Below are 15,481 nucleotides of genomic sequence, written 5' to 3' on the forward strand. Positions count from 1 at the left end.
ACACACAAACCATTTATTATGTTGCCTCAAGTTCCAATCTATAGATTTATTTGGCACCAAAGGACATAAATAGTTTTGTAGCCACCCTCTCCTAGTGTGGCATATTTATCGCTTACCTTGTGATAAATACAAATCTTCATTTTGGAAACACCATGCTAAAGAGGCACCCTTCACATAATATTTTATTAGTTGATCCCAATCACAAACCCAATAGGGAGATTGAAAGACTATAGCAATTCTTCTCATGAGCCATTCACATTTCCTGTAATATTACATTTGTCTTCTGCTCATCAGATTTTTCTAAACCTAAGACACTGGCTGCAGTTGTCCTGTTTGGGGTATGATGGGGCCAAAAGCTCAGTGAATATAATTGGCATGTACAGCATCTTGCTAAGCGAAAGCTTACTCAGAAAGGCAAAAAAGTGAGGGGTGGAATCCTTTATTCAAACCGGTGTGAAAAAGTGGATTGGATGGTAGTCCACCACAAATATTAATGTCTCTATTTATTGTTAGGATCAGTAACATAAACCTGAGCTCAGTCCCTGATAGCTAAGCACAGAGCAGACTGGTTAAACTTAAGTAAATGTGTAAAGTATTCAGAAGTACCAAAACAGTTAAAGTCAAAAACACAAAACAATACAAATTCCACTCACGTTTATAAATGTTAAAATATTTTAATGAAAAGCATGTCGCCAAAATGACAAACTTCCAATAAGGAGAACCAGATATATGAATTTTTTAAGTTTCAATAAACGTTTCACTCCAAAATGATAAGGTTTAAGGCCAATTGCAATGGAACATGGTCGAATATGAGGACCAGATTGGTCCCGGTCAAAAAGTTACATTTGAACTTGTATATTTCTAAGATGGTTGAGTCCTTAGCGGGGCAAGGCTGCAGGTTGAATCAAAAGACTTGGTTGTCCCAGATGTTGTGCTAAAGTGCGATGTCTCTGTAAAGCACAAAGGTGGGAAAAGTGCAGTGCGGAATTCATAGTTTGCTCCTGAAGTCTTTTACAGAGATTGAATGCTGCTTGGTTTCTGGTCTTGTCAGCATTGGTCTGACTGCCGTGGTCACGTCGGAAGCAGTCAAACGGACCACATAATTATGCAGCAAGCTGAATGCCGTTTGACTGACTTTTGGAAGACCGCCGACCCCAAAAGCTTTCTCTGCTGAGATGGCGGTTGGAGAAAAGCAGCAGCCATAGAGCTCCGGACACCATCCGGAAGCTGACCAGCTGGCTCGACACATTAGAAACTAAGGATTTGGGGTGTACAGTCACCCAAATCCGTTTCTCCCATTCAGACTCTGGCATTGATCCCTTTCACCATGTCCCCCCTACACTGCGATAGCTGAACCCAGAAGACTACAAGCCTGTGGAAACCGAATGCAGGTAAGTCCGAAGGTGATGTGTATCCCCATTGAGTGGACTGTGCTGCAGCCCAAGGCATACACCACACATGTCATGCAAGCGTGTACAAATCACATATTTCCTGTGAGCTTGTATGCACTTGGAGCAACCTATTCGGGGATATGAGCACTGCCGTACCCGAGACCGCTGTGGTAGCAGCGTGATACAGCGCGGGGGGGGGGGGGGGGGGGGTAAATTTACAGCCTCGGCAGTTAGAATCGGATCATGGCCGGAGTGGTCAGACTGGCATCATAATGAGGTCCTTAGTCTCTTTTCTGGAAGTCCGATTCCTTCAGTGGGATGAGACTGCGGCTGATAAGGGTTTAACCTCATTGGATAACGGTCAGCACCAGGTCTGCTGAATTGGATTTGCTGCTGCTTTGAGAAGAATGTAGCGAGAGCTTCGCCGAAGCCATGCCCACAAGTAATGCACGTTCAGCGGTTTGGTTTGGCAGGTTGGTCCTGATCTTCTCCGGTATCCAGTTGAAAATCCTCAAACACATTTTAAGTCTCATTTTTTACTATCTAAGGGACCCACAGCCTTGGGGACACCACTTAGGGGTCAAGCCTTACTGCAGTTGAAGCCACAAGCAGGGTTCAGCTGGGCTCTTAAGGAAAGTGGACTTCTATTAAGCTATAGGAACACAAAAGCTGCAAGGTCAGCCAACTGACCCTTGCAGTATACTTCTTGGTTCTCGAAACAAGTCTGAGAAGGTCCTTAAGGTTATTCTTGCAGCTCACAACAGCGGATGCAGTTTACCTTCTGTTTTCCACAAGTTCAAGGTTGTTCAGAAGAGGGTACTTGCTGAGTCACCTTTATGCAAAAAGAGCAAGGAGCACTTTCTGGGAGCAATCCACATCTCACCACCAGAGAGAGACAGAACACTGGCAGAATGACATATTTGACGTGACAGAAAAACTGCAACTTTCGAAAAGTGTAATTTTCAAAAGAGTTATAAAATTTGTCTTTGAGAATTAAGCTGGATTTTAAATTACTATTCAAATGAATCCTTAAATCATTTATGTGGCTATCTCAAACTGAAGTTAAGCATTATAAGGTGTTATTATGTAAACCAGTGTTTTCCTATAGGAAATAGCCAGCCTTACCATAGCGAAAAACTACTTTGGATGTTTTTCACTTCCAGGGCATGTGAAACATAAAATATGTAGGTGCTACTTTTTAAATACCGTGTACTATTCCTTTTAGCTATTTAGAGCCTACTTTAGAGGTGACTTACAAGTATTCAAAGGAAGATTTAGGCCTGGGAAAGGTTTCCTTCGCCAGGTCAAATTGGAAGTTTTAAAACTGCACACCCAGGCTTCTGGAACAGGCCTCGAGATGTTCTTTGCTTTGTCACTTTAGGGTTGCACAATATATACTGCAGCCCAATAGTAACATTTATCGTACATGCTCTAGGTACACTTTGTACCAAGTAATAGGGACTCATTGGTAATTTAAATCTACCAATTAGGAGTATAACCAATTACCGCATGTTTTAGAGGTCCGATCACATGCACTGGGCCTGGTTGGCACTGTCTTAGTTCACAGTCAGAAAGGCAGCAGCATCATTCAAACCAAATTGGGGTGACAAGTCAAAAAGAGGCACTTCCCTACACCTAGTCAATGGTAATTACTTTTTGCCCGCTAGCACATTCCGGACCGAGACCAGCCCTATGCTAATCAGATTGTGTTGCTCCTGTGTGAACACTCCACTCGAAGAGTCCAGTCCCCTCGAGACCAGAAAACAAGGAAGTGTTAATCTTGTTCGGTCTTATTGGGACACATGAGTGAGATGCAGCTCAGAGTTCAAGGGCACAGTGAGTATGGGCCCCAGGTCTAGACGTAATTAAAATTAAAAAATTGATGGTGGCAATGTGTGAATTAATTCCAGCCACAGCCAAGGACATGTGGCCTGCGAATTCGTATTGGACTGTTCTATTGGAGCAGGACCATGGCTGATATTCATGTGACTGAATCAACCTGTCTGTAATGCCGTACGCAAGATAAAACCTATGTTATTGATTGCATTCAGAGCAATTACCTGTGGTTCAGAGGGTGAGGTGTGACGCAGCAGCCAGAGCAGCTGACCTTGGAGTGCGGTTCGATCCCCGGGCCAGTGGCAGCTCAGCACCACGTGACTATGGGAAATAGCTCACTTAATCTCCCCGACGGCCTCCAGCGCCTTGAAACCTTAAAGGGCAAAATGTTCGCGCTTTACAAATATGATAATTATTAATTTACTAGAAACCATCAAAGCCATCACTTGCATGCTAACCGTATGATTGGGCATTAATACAGATGATGAACTAGTGCTTTTATTTGATTTGTTAAAATCATAAAAGGTTGGGACATACCACCATAAGATAAACAACATTACACAGATCTACATTATAAAATAGTAACAGCAGTGAAACAGTTTGAGACAGTAAAAAGATAAAAAGGCCCTCACAGGGTAAGATTAGTGCCAAAGTACAACTGTTGTAGCGCGCTTCTTTGACCACACTTCTTTTTAGATTTGATGTAAACATTACTGTACCCGATATTCGCAGGATATTGTAATGTCAGCGCTCTAGCTGATTCACGTTGCGCGATGACGCAACGCGCCCCCCCCCGCCATTTTGTAGATGTGCGCGCATCCGAGTTAGAGTAGCGCGAGTGCCGGAGCCAGGAGTAAAACGGCTCGGCGCTCTCTGATATATATATATTAATGCAATAAACCCCTGCAACTACGAAGCTGTGTCCTGTCATCTGTATAGATAGAGCAGACATTACAATAGCGACGAGAATGGGGTTACCAAAAAAAATGAAAAAATCGAGCAGTGGACCCAAGCAGGTGCAACCATCAGACCAATACAAGGTGACAGAGAGCCACAGCCTAGCCACAAATAGAGGGCCAGAGGCAGGACAACTACAGCACAGCCACACTAAAGGGCACCAGGGACATCGGAGAGCGCTGCAAAGCCTACAACACCCCACTCCATGAAGGAGCCATAAGAAACCAGGTACGGGGAGCCCCCCACGCATACATCCACAGAGGGAGCCAGACAGGGCACACAGAAGGACAGAGAGGGCACTCAGCAGAGAAGGAACGCAAGGGGCACCCCCACAGCAAATACACACCCGAGGGGCAGGAGCACTGGCGACTTCAGGAAAGAGCGAAGGAGAAGAGACAGAGTCCCCAACTTCAACCAAAGAAACAGGAGGAAGACAGCGCACCAGGCAGTCCCAAGGGCCAAAGTGGGAGCGCACCGCCGGAAAGGTGCGAAACCATGTGTGCGCAGGCATATTCTGCGACGGCGCCCGTACCGTTCCTGCCCAAGCCAGGAGAACACCTCATGAAGTGGGAAGACTGGAGAGACTACATAGATAACTTCATTGAAGTACTAGAGGATGAAAACGAGGAGAAATGTACAAGTAAAAGGAAGAAACGGATACTGCTACACAACCTGGGTCGGAGGGACTCGGAGTATTCAAAAACCTAGTACCTAAACAACGTGACTATACCGACGACGATGTCTATGCCCACGTAATTGAGGAATTAAATGAGCAGTACAGGCCAGCAGTATGTGTCTCAATTGACCGATACAATTTTCAACAGAGAAAGCAGGAAGCTGGGGGATCGGTTGAAGAGTATGTAGCGGCATTAAGGAAACTAGCATCCACGTGCAGATACGCTGTATTCCAAGAAGAGTTCATAAAAGACCAAATAGTGATGCACACCACAAGTAAGGCCGTGCAGGATAAATTATGGGCAAGCGGGGATGCCACGCTGAAGGAAGTCATGGCAATAGTTAAGAAAGCGAAGTTGGCACGACGATGCGCGGAGACGTTGGCCAGACCGATGGTGAACAGAATAGAAGAGGAGGAGCCCCGAAGAGACAGCAGGAACAAGGGAACCCCACAGAAAGGCCCGAACAGGTGGCGGGGTAACCCAGGCCCACCGGGAAAACAAACGGGAGGCGGCAAGAATGCCTGTTACCGATGTGGAAGCACGGCACACGAGGCCTATGACAGGAAATGTCCGGCGTTTTGTGCCAAATGTATGTTCTGCGGGATTGTAGGGCATTACGAGAAGGTGTGCCGTAGGAAGACAGCCAGGAGTGTGGTGAAATATGTCGACCAAGGCCAAGAAGACCCAGAGGAGAGCAACCACGAGGAAGAGGACACGGTACTCTGCATTTACGACCAGGTGCTATGCGTGGATACCAAGAGATCGAGCAAGCCAGTGCTGGACATGACGATCGGTGGAGTGCCAATAAACATAGGGGCAGATACGGGTTCGCCCTACACGATAGTCCAGAGGGTGGTGTGGAACAAGACATTTAGACCACATTTGGGCTCAGAGCTAGAGAGGCTGGACATACGGCCCGTCTCATACAATGGAGACCGCATACCCATGGTGGGGTACAGACTATTAAAATTTGAATTTAAAGGATGCAGCACGAACTGCAAGCTGTACATCTCGGAAAAAGGACCATCTGTACTGGGGTGGATGGACCAGGGTGACCGGGGCATCAAACTGGACCCGGGAGGAGAGGTTCAGGTCTTGCTCACTGAACCAGAACGATGGCCAGACCTGGACAGATGGAAAAGGGAATACCCTAAGGTGTTCGGAGGCAAGGTGGGAAAACTAGAGAAGTTTGCGCACAAGATTATACTCAAAGCAGGAGCGGAACCAGTGTCCCACAGGGTGAAGAATATGCCCCTCGCGGTGATAGACGCAGTTCAGGTAGAACTGCAGGAGTTGGAGAAAAAGGGCATAATCGAACCAATCACGTGTGCCGAATGGTTGGCACCACTGGTGGTGGTGATGAAACCCAGTGGGAAGGTCAGGCTATGCGTAGACCTACGTGAGTTAAACAAGAACATCGTAGTGGAGAAGTTCCCCTTGCCACGGATTGAAGAAATGTTGTCCAAAACAAGAGGAATCAAGTGGTACTCCACCATTGACCTAACCTCAGCATACCACCAGATCGCGTTGCACCCGGAGAGCAGGAGGCTAACGTCATTCATCACCCCCTTCGGATGCTACCATTTCTGCCGTTTGGGCTGGCGTCAGCGGTGTTTCAAAAACTGATGCACCAATTGTTTAAGAATTTAGACGGCATCCAGTACTTTCAGGATGATATCCTAGTGATGAGACGAGACAAGATAGACCACGACGCGAAACTTGCTAAAGTGCTGAGGGTGCTGGAGGAAAAAGGCCTAACTGCAGAGTGGGAGAAGTGCCGCCTAGGTATGGAGTCGGTGACCTACTTGGGACACGAAATTGGGGTGCAAGGAATCACGCCCAAGGCTGGGAACGTGAAAGCGATTTGCAATGCGCCACCCCCCACCAGCAAGGAGGACGTCAGTTCCTTTTTAGGCATGGCAGAATACTATAGTACATTTGTTCAACATTTCGCAACGAAAACTCACCACATGAGACTATTAACGACAGAAAAATCAGTCTTCAATTGGACGGAAGAGGCACAAAGGGAGTTTGAAAGCATAAAGATGGAAGTGGTAAGCGCCGTACCCCTGCAAGGTTACGACCCCCAAGGGAGAACAGTGCTCACGACAGATGCCAGTGACAAGAAGCTAGGTGCCGAGTTGATGCAAGACAGAGGACAAGGAGTAGTCGAGACATTGAGCTTTGCATCTCGCACAGTGAGTGACACAGAGAAAAAGTTCAGCATCATAGAAAAGGAAATGCTGGCCGTGGTGTGGGCAATGACAAGGTTCCGACAATTTCTATGGGGTACACGTTTCCAGTTGAAGACTGATCACAAACCGCTGGTGAAAGTACTCACCTCAAGCGGGCATGCCAGTGCCACACCCAGAATTTCAAAGATGACTCTGAAGCTTTAGGAGTACAGATACGACGTGGAGTATATCCCGATCAGTCGGAATAAAGTGGCAGATTACCTGAGCAGGGCGGCAGCCATGGAGACAGAAGAAGACAAGGAAGCTGGAGAGGAAGTGGTAGTCTTGATGGATGACCAGGAGAGGGTCATCAGCAACCAAGACCAAGAGTGGGACAAAGCCTATAAGGAAGATCAGGACATACAGGAGGTGAAGGAGTGCATAGTGAATGGGTGGCCAGATAAGAAACACCTTAGTGAGAATCTACAGAAGTATTATGAGGTCAGGGAGGAACTGTCAGTGAACGATAAGTGAATGTTTGTATCCAGGGGAGACCCCCTCGCAGACATCACACACCAGCACAACCTCAACATCATCTCCTACGCCGACGACACCCAGCTGATCCTCTCCCTCACCAACGACCCCGCCACCGCCAGAGCCAACCTTCACGAAGGGATGAAAGAGGTAGCCGAATGGATGAAGAACAGCCGCCTGAAACTGAACTCGGACAAGACGGAAGTCCTCATCCTGGGATCCTCACCCGCCGCTTGGGACGACTCCTGGTGGCCCCCCGCCCTAGGCAGCGCACCCAAACCAACAGACCACGCACGCAACCTGGGCTTCATCCTGGACTCCTCCCTCTCCATGTCCAGACAAGTCAACGCCGTCTCCTCGTCGTGCTTCAACATCCTGCGCATGCTACGTAAGATCTTCCGGTGGATTCCCACCGAGACCAGGAAGACGGTCACCCAGACCCTCGTCACCAGCCGTCTGGACTACGGCAACTCCCTCTATGCCGGAACCACCGCCAAACTCCAAAAGAGACTCCAGCGGATCCAGAACGCCTCAGTACGACTCATCCTGGACATCCCCCGTCGCAGCCACATCTCCGGACACCTGAAAGACCTGCACTGGCTCCCGGTCAACAAGAGAATCACCTTCCGTCTCCTCACCCACGCACACAAAGCCCTACACAACCAAGGCCCAGGATACCTCAACAGCCGCCTCAACTTCTACGCTCCCAAACGCCAGCTTCGATCGACCAGCCACACCCTCGCCGCCGTCCCCCGCATCCGAAGAGCCACCACAGGGGGACGGTCCATCTCCTACCTCGCCGCCAAGACCTGGAACTCCCTCCCCACCCACCTCCGCCTGACCCAGGACCACCTCACCTTCAGGAAGCAACTCAAGACCTGGCTGTTCGAGCAGTAGCGGACCCCCCTTCCCCAGCGCCTTGAGACCCTCTGGGTGAGTAGTGCGCTATATAAATGCATTGATTGATTGATTGATTGATTGATTGATCCCCCCAGCAGGAATTGTTCCGAGATTACTAGCGATACTCCATGAAGGACATCTGGGGATCGGGAAGATGAAACTACGGACCAAACAGGGATACTGGTGGCCAGGCATGGACTTGCAAGCTGAACGATACGTCAGAGAATGCATCCAGTGCCAAGAAGCGGACAAAACGCTTAAGCCTTTGAGACCTGCGCTGGGGAAGTTTGACTCTCCGAAGAACCCGTGGGAAGAGCTGTCTATTGATATCTTGGGCCCGATCTTAGATGGACAAGGAACCCAGAAATACGTGTGCGTCCTCATAGACAGGTACTCCAAGTGGCCAAAAGTGAAGGTGGTAGAAGTAATGGACACAGAGACAATTCTAAGGTTTCTGAATGATACGTTCATGAGAGAAGGCATTCCCAAATCCATACTGAGCGACAATGGGCCTCAGTTCACCCCAGAAAAATGGACTAAATTCATGGAGAGAAATGGCATCCTATCCAAACACACCTCCATCTATCACCCGGCTGGGAATGGTCTAGTCGAGCGCTTTAACCGAGTGGTGATGGGATCGGTACAGGTGGCTATAATGAGTGACAAGGATTGGGAGAAAGAAATATGGCAAATGATCTGGGCGTACCGAATCACCCCCACCAGAACAGGGTATGGCCCACTTCCAAATTCTATGGGGCCGGGATCCTTTCACGAAGGACAACCGAGTGTGGAAGGAGAAAACAGTGACCAGCAAATGGTCCCCAGCGGTGGTTCAGGCGAACTTGGAGAAAGCACAAGTTGTCTACGCCAAGTACTACATCCTGCAAAGGAATGTGAGAGACACTGGACTGGAAGACGAATGGGTGAGAGTCAAGTTGGCAGTAATGCAAAGGAAGGGGGACAGCAAATATAGTAGACCTCTTCAAGTCAAGGAGGTATATGATAGAGCTGCCCTATTAAGCGATGGCAATGTATGGTCGCAAGACCGCATGGCAAGGTGCAACAAAATATTACAGTGGAACTCTGGTGAGCAGGAAGGGGCAGCAGAGCCCAATGAAGGAGATGAACTCTCCAACTTGGAGGTGGACACGGAAGATGGAGACTCGAGCGAGGAGCAGTGCAGCAGAGGTACCCCCAGAATAGAGATGGAAAGGAATGCAAGGAGGTCGATGGGGAGCCCAGCTGAACCTAGCCAGAGAGAAGGTATCAGAGACTCAGAGAGAGACGCTACAGCCACCCCGGTAAGACATACCCGAGGGGGGAGAGCGGTGGTGAGACCATCCAGGTTCCAAGACTATGATATGAGCGATGAACTAGAAGTTTCAGGTTTGTTTCAGTGGTGGAAAAAAGGGGAGATATGTAATGTCAGCGCTCTAGCTGATTCATGTTGCGTGATGACGCAACGCGCCCCCTGCCATTTTGTAGATGTGCGCGCATCTGAGTTAAGTAGCGGGAGTGCCGGAGCCAGGAGTGAATCGGCTCGGCGCTCTCGGAGATATATATATATATAAACCCCTGCAACTACGAAGCTGTTTCCTGTCATCTGTATAGATAGAGCAGACATTACAAATATGCATATGCTATAAACTAAAAGTAAATGAGGGTAAAGTGCAAAAACCTTCCTTTTTTTAATGCAAAATATAAACATGTTATACCTTCTTTCAGTTTTGAAAGCTCAGAGAGACAGAGAAAAGAGGTAAAGTGCCAAACTTATTGGATATTTTGCTGATGTAAGCGTATCTATCCCTCCTATCCCTAATAAAATGCTTAAGATAAATGGGAAAGGGATTGGGGTAAAGGGCAATAAGCGTTAAGGAAGGACTAAGGTAGGCTGCTACGTGTCCGTCCTTACCGGTTTCTGTTTCACTGCATCCTTCTTTCCCAGTTCTTGGGTTGCTAATGTCAGGAATTTGATTGTCTTACAGAAGAGATGGACCGAGGAACAACTGAGGCATTTTATCACGGGCGCTCTGCAAGTCCTAATTTGTGTTTATCTCCAAATTGGCCTCAAAAGGATCTTGCTTGAATTGTATAGAGCCGGGCAGATGCACAATAGATGTAATGAAGACTCTGTTCCATTACCACAGAGGCGACAGTCCAGAAAAGACCAGATTCATTTTGGAGTGAGATCTTTGGTCGAGAAGGACCCCAGACTAAATAAAGTTACTTTCCTCTTATAATGATCTCTAAAGCATTCTTGTAGATAGGGTTGTTGTTTCAGTTGTTAATACAATGGCATCACCGAACATGTGTGACCTTTACCAGATGGTAAAGCTTTGTCAGTTTGCAGCGATACTAGTTTAGTTGCCTTCTTAGTAATTTGTTTAAAAGTGAGGTATGCCATTGGTGTGTACCAGGCTTCTTTTAAGTTTAGCGATTGAAGTGCTTGTTTTAGAGTCTGACCTCTAGAGTTGTTCTGCCTTGACTATTTTTCAACCTCCTCCCAGCAGTGGTGAGCTAATATGTCTTCGGCTGCCCTCATTCACCAGTAATATTTGGCCAGAATTCCTTGTCTGGCCTGTATATGGTTTATTAGTCCATATTCCATCTATGCCTAAGGGATGTGACACAGGATTGAAAACAATTTTTTAAATAATCTGGACTGAGATAGGTTTGACGGTGTGGAGTCCTTGCTGTTCAGCATTTCCAAGCCATATGTGATAAATGGCAGAAATTTAGCTTCTACTATCTTTAAAAGGGGACTAGTTCCAGAGACAATAACAAAGGAGAGCAAAGCTGTCCTTGATACTTTAGTGGAAGATACCGCAGATGCAGTTTGAAGGCACATGGATTCGGTAATATTGGAACATGTTAGTGGGCACAATTCAAATTTATGGAGCCAGGTCCTGGGCGGGGCGGGCCGTTGGTGGGCTACTGCTGTACATCTCACTTCTCACCATGGGGCTGATGGACCTTTTAATTTGTTGTTATTGTTAGTTTTTTATTCAGGGAATTGGGTCCTTTCCTCCTCCTTCCAGGGCATGCAGACCATTGAGATTTGCAAGTAGTACTGATTCTTTGTACCTGTGGGTGGGTGGGTGTGCATTTAGGGGACACTCTGGTGGTAGCCGCATTAGACTCGTCAACCCCTCCACTGCACCTTTCTTTCCACCATAATGTCGGCTGACATCAAAATCCTGTCCCTTAATGTTAAGTGCCTTAATAACCCTACTAAACAGTGCTCTGTTCTGTCCTTTTTAGAAAACTCGGACACCCAGATCCATCTCCTCCAGGAGACACATCTCCTGGCACAAGACACCCACAGATTATGGTCCAGAGCGTTTCCTAACCAAATGTATTCTTCTAGGCTCTCTAAAACTGCAGGGGTGGCTATGCTGGTCTCTGCAAGGTTTTGGGGTCAAATCGATACTAAGCATGCTGAGATCAAAGGCAGGCACCTGGCCTACTCCTTCACACTGGGGCAACATAACTTCACAGTAGCTCCAGCTTATGTCGCCAATGATGGGCAGGAGGGGTTCATTAGAGAAGTAATTCACAAACTGTCCTGTACACCTGATAGATCTCTGCTCCTGGGGGCGACTTCTATTTTGCATTTGATAATGATCTTGATGGATCCGCGCAATGTGTAGGACAGACTCTGCCCTTTCCGGAACTGGGATACGATTGCTGGCCAGGCCGGACTCACCAGTGTCTGGTGGCTGAGTCACCCAAGGTCCAGAGAATGTACATTTTATTCCCACTCTCACAAAACATACGCCAGGATCGATTTATATATTGACAACAGATACTTCAACACAGCAGATAAGAGACTGCGAGAGTCCCATGCCCCCTATCTGACCACTCCGCAGTGGGGGTATCCCTGTCCCCGAGCCATTAAAGACCTTCCCGTCATTTCTGGAGACTGCAGGAGACGATGTTGCAACAACCCTAGGTGATGAAATAAATCACTAAAACCATAACTGACTATTTTGATATTAATGACACCCCGGGCATCTCAACGGCAATCCTCTGGGATGCGTTGAAAGCAGTGGTTAGGGGGAGTTTTTGGGGATAGCAGCGGCTGACAATAAGCTCAGGTGGGAGAAGAGGGAACAAGCAAAGTGAGAGGTGGTTCAATTAGAACGCATTCACCAAAGGACAGGCACCCCTAGAGAATGGAAACAACTTAGAGGCCAGGGCCCAATTAGCGGCTTTAGATATAGATAGAGCTGAGTACACTGCCCTTCGGCTTAAGCATGCCTTTTATGTTGGTGGGGATAGATGCGGGAAGCTCTTAGCCAACAGATTGTGAGCGCAAAGGCAGGCATCCCATATTCCCCGTGTGGTAGATCAGCAGGGAGAGGAGCGTACTACAGACCAAGGGATTGCAGATAAGTTTCTACAATTCTACACAACCCTGTACAAAGCCTTGAAGCTACCGGAGGAAGGCCCAACCCAGTATCTGCAGGGCATATCCACGGCCAAACTTATCCCCTGTCAAGCTGAGGAGCTTGAAGCCCCTAGAAAGACTGGAAGAGGTTATCTCTGCCATCTCAAAATTAAAACCCCACAAATCTCCCGGCTCAGATGGATTTCTCTCTGTTTTGTATAAAACCTTTTGCAATATTCTGGCCCCACTGCTGGTAAGGGTCTACAATTCGATTGGACCCTCTGCTCCTCTCCCGCCTTTAATGCTGGAAGCACTGATCATGGTTATCACTAAACCGGGCAAAGACATACGCATGTGTGCATCTTTTTACCCCATTTCCCTTCTAAACGTGGATTTGAAAATCTTTACGGGAATACTGGCACGGAGGCTCTCTCCCCATCTCCCTGGGTTGATAGATCCGGACCAATCCGGGTTTGTCCCCGGACGTCAGTGCTCCGACAATACGAAATGACTCATCCACCTTGTGGACAGGTCTAACTGATTTCCTGCTGAGCGAAATATATATTCTGTCTGCGCTGAGAAAGCGTTCGACAGGGTGCACTGGTCGTACCTTAAGGCAACACTATCTCATTTTGGCATACCCTCCCGATTCATAGATTGGATATTTAGTAGTTATACTACCCCAACCGCCTCAGTGCTCGGGAATGGGACTATCTCTTAGCCGTTTCCCATACAATGAGGCACGCGACAGGGGTGTCCTATGTCACCGCTTTTATTTGCCCTTTATGTGGAGCCTATGGCTCAAATGGTCCAAGACGACCCCTCCATAACCAGGGTGCAATTTGGAGGGTCGGAGCACAAACTGTCTTTATGCCGATTATGTGGTGGTGACACTGGAGCGGCCCAGGGAATCTCTACCTGCCCTGCTGGTGGAATTAGATAGGTTTGCTCTGACATCGGGCTTTAAGATCAACATGCATAAATCACAAGCTCTTAATCTCTCTCTGGAACATGCGACGTTAGACACATTCACTGGGCCTCGGCCTCTATCCCCTATCTGGGCCTGCAAGTTTCCGACAGCTTACAGGTCACTAATTCAACGAATTACACATTATTTCGGCAACTCCGGGATTGTTTAAGACCGTGAAGGCGCCGCATTTGTTGTCGTGGTTGGGCTGCATTGCTGCCATAAAAATGATGATCCTTCCGAAGTTCATTTAGATGTTCCAAACGCTCCCTCTGGGGCCTCCGACGGAAGTTATACTTTCACTACAGAGAGATATAGAATGATTCATTTGGCGGTTTCAGGGAGCTAGTCTGTGCAGGGAGTTAGCATACAGGAGCTCGCTCGAGGGTGGACGGAGGGTTCCGAACCTGCTGGCTTACTGGTGGGCAACACAATTGAGAGCCCTGGTTGAATGGTCCCACCCAGAGTCCGAAAAGCACTGGCTTTTTATGGATCAATCTCTTGCCAGACAGTCTCTGTGGGGGTCCCCTTTTTTCTCAACATGCACGACCCCAGAACTTGTATCTGTCTAAGGTCACCCACCCTACCCTCTTTGCTTGGGACAAGGTTGCTACTTCACGAGAGCTTAAGACCTTTCCGTCACCGATTACGTCTATAGTTAATAACTCCGATTTTGCCCCAGGGCTTGACCAGGTGGGGTTCAGGCATTGGACTAGGGAGGGGCGGTGCTCCATAGGGCATTTCTTTGATATCACTGGGCCCGAACCTTCTCCGACTTTCGCGAGGACCGGGACCTCCCAGAAACTGATTGGTATCATTACCTACAGATTCGCCATTGGGTACTGAACATTGGTGAGGGAGGGTGCCGATAGACACCTTACAGCATTTGAGAAATGGCTACTTACACGGCACACTGACTCCCACTTAACCTCAGATTTGTACGAATTTACCAATCACATCCAAAACAGTGGGAAGACTCCGGGTCAGACCCGGTGGGAGGGGGAACTGGGCGGGAACACTATCACAGAAAGAGTGGAATGATGTTTTCTTCCTTCTCTAGGCCACTTCTTGCTAGGACAGAACGTTCCACACAGAATTGCTTTGTTTCTGGGGGAGGGGAGGGGAGGGAGGGGGGGTGTTTTATTTGTGGTTGTCATTTAATTGTATTTTCTGCAACAGCCTTAATCTATCACAGGATGGTACCTTGCTGAACATTGTATTTGGTGGCATTGTGTGTTGTTTTGCTGTTTTGAAATCAATAAAAGAAATCTAAACATAAAAGGTGACTAGTTGAGCTTCCAATTAGATTTTTCAGTAAGGTTTTGAAAGCGAAATGTAATTGTTTTGCCAAGATCTAAGTGGTATGTATAGCTTAGTTGGTGATCTAATTAGACTCCCAAATATTTGTATTCATCCACCAGCTTTAGCATGCTGGAATGTAAGCAAATTTAGATTTTCGTTTTTTATGGGTGCTGGAAAAGCATAAGTCATTAGATTTTTTGAAATGTATTGTTAATTGTGCGTTCAAGATATACAGCTCAAATTGTGAAATCAGCCGCTTCAAACCAAGTGGAGTTTGAGAAAGTAGCACTATGTCACTGCATATTGCAGGCTCACTATTGATGTCTTTCCCAATTTCAGACGATCACCCTGAT

Source organism: Lissotriton vulgaris, chromosome 2_1, assembly GCF_964263255.1.
Source record: "Lissotriton vulgaris chromosome 2_1, aLisVul1.2, whole genome shotgun sequence".
In the NCBI taxonomy this organism is placed as follows: Eukaryota; Metazoa; Chordata; class Amphibia; order Caudata; family Salamandridae; genus Lissotriton; species Lissotriton vulgaris.